Genomic DNA, 2,651 nt, shown 5'->3' with positions numbered 1-2,651 from the left:
CACTGGCACAGGTTGCCCAGAGAGGTGGTGGATGCCCCATCCCTGGAAACAGTCAAGGTCAGGCTGGACGGGGCTCTGAGCACTGATCTAGTCCAACCCAAACTATTCTATGATGCTATGATACGAAGGCTTACTTTCTTGTAAACACCCACAAAAATACATATGTGGAAAGACAGGCGTTGCACTGTCTATATCTCACCATATTTTTTTTTTAATAATAACAAAAAGAGCCCTTTTAAGAGGCATTCTTCATTTATTTAGTGATTTTCTGTAGATCTGAAGGGGAGTACTAAGTTCATATACGTAGTTCCCATGTTCTAATGGGCCTAGAGCTGACTCATTAAACAATGAAATAGAGGTGGTTTCACAGCTAGATATACCAGTCTATTTACTAAGGAAAAAAAAGGTTATGGCCTATATAGTGCACTTTTGAGAGACTGTTCTGCTTTCATTTATTTTGTCAGTAGATTTCGTCAGTAACTGGGTGGAGCTGATAAAATCATAGGAGATTTCTTTCCTGGATCAGACCAGTTTTGTGCCTTAGTTAGCTACAGCACTGCATATTTTTTCTCTTAGTTTACAGTTCATCACAACACAAATATTTTGCAGTCACTGTAATCACAGAAAGTTTAATATACAGATCAAGTTAAGTTTCCTAACAGAGAACTTTTATAAAGAAAATCTCAAAGTAGTCACTGAGCATGCTTGTCTGGTGTTACAGCCTTATTGAAAATTGTAGAAGGAGGAAGATCTAGGTATTGATCTCTACTTTCACATATATTTAACTTCAAATAGTGTGACTAATTCTGTTCTGGTGGTGGGACAGCTTGGTCTGTAATGCTGGGCATCCAGATAAACCTGCAGAGAATCAGAATTGGGTAACCTGCTGGTGAGTAGGTGACAAAAGCTGAAAAAGCATCTAAGACTTGCTGTTGTATCTTCTTTCCTTACAATGTGTGTGACATATTTGACATGATATGGGAAGGTTCAGTTGTTAAATCTATAAAAGTACCCACAAAGCATGACCAAGATAAAAGGCACATGGAGTGGAAGGTCGTGTTTTCTTCTCAGATGGATGGTTCTTGGGCTGTAGGTGGTTTAGCAACTAAAACTCGTGGAAAAATATTTTCCTGAAAATCTTTGATTCCGCTCCCCACTCCCCTACCCCCCTGGGAGGTCTTTTTGTTGTTATATCTTTAGAACAAAGATTTTTTTCCTTTTCTGTTATCACAGATCCTGAAGTGGCTGATTACTATTGTAGGCTAACCTTGTCTAACAAAGTAACATCTGAAGACGTGAAACAATGCTTAAAGTAATGCCAAAGAGTGAAAAATGTCAAGATGTCAAAAATATCTTCTGGATAGGTTAAAAGTTATTTTCAAGAGTGTATAAGTGAAAGGGAAAGAAATTAGGTCTGTTGGGCCTAACTCCAAAATACAGTTTGGCTGTGAAAACTAGCAGTGCTCCACAATGACAGGGTTTTGTCTGAGAAATGCAACCAACGACAGAGCAAGAGCCTAAAGCAAGTCAGCTGGCTGTAGTTCAGATTTAGCTTTGTTGTAAACGTGTTAATATTTTTTTCTTTTGCAAGTGCATTGTTTATAATTACTTTTGATGTTACTGGTTTTTTTGTGGGTTTTGGTTTTTTTTTTTTAATTTAAAAAAGCAACAACAAAGCAGAAACCGGATTTGCTGAATATGTTGCCCTGGCTCAGGATTGCAGGTTACCACAAGCAGGGTAATCTCGAGTTTTCAAAGGTAAAAGACTTCATGTAGACTGGTTTCAGAGCTTGTATGAAAACATTAGCAGAGGAAAAAAAGTCTTCCAGTGATCATTAAGAGGATGCTTACGTATGTGCAAAACACTCAACAACACATGGGAATATTCGGGACATGGAAAGAGGTTTTTACATTTCTGTAGAAGCTTTGAATGCTTAAACAAATACCAAACTCCTTGGTCATCATTTTTTGGTCAAAGTGGACAAGAAGGAGGAATGTAACTCATTATACGAGGACTTAGGTTGTACTGGGTGCATCTCAAGATTCCTGGGATGCAGGATATTTTGAAGCAAAACAAATGTCTTGAGTAAGGTTAGCACTGAAGGAAATTCCATCTACCCAAATTCCTGAAATCTGATACTGTGCGAGGAGCAAAAAAGAGAAGTATGTCTCAAAATCTGAAAGTAACTAATAACCTAGAAAATATTTACTGTTTAGGTCATTAATCTAATATATATTCTACTGTATCAGTAACAGCAACTGATTAAGTAGCTGTCAGTAATCAAAGAAAGATGAGGAGGAAAATGAACCTCAGTGTATACTCTCACCACTGCAAAAAAGCAATTTAATGCATAGAAGAATTCTTTTGGTAGCACTTTAAACTCAGTAATTACCTCAGGCTTTGGCTGCAGTATATATTTATTTTTGGTTTATTTTGTTTTAGTCATAATTGCAAAAATAACCGATGTCGTAAGTGAATAAACTTTTGGCATGACATTGTAGCATTTTAGTTAAAATTTTAGAGTAGGTCTTCGGACCTGCTATACAAAGCTTTTCCAGGGGAAAGACCAATGCACAACTTACTTCATGGTAGCTCTATGAAACACTTGTTGTGTTAAAAAAAAAAAAAAGAAGTAAGTTTAAAAAAAAAA

This window comes from Aptenodytes forsteri, unplaced genomic scaffold, assembly GCF_000699145.1.
Source record: "Aptenodytes forsteri isolate BGI_AS27 unplaced genomic scaffold, ASM69914v1 Scaffold27, whole genome shotgun sequence".
Classification (NCBI taxonomy): domain Eukaryota; kingdom Metazoa; phylum Chordata; class Aves; order Sphenisciformes; family Spheniscidae; genus Aptenodytes; species Aptenodytes forsteri.
The sequence above is the reverse complement of the archived record's forward strand: the minus strand, read 5'-3'. Positions refer to the sequence as shown.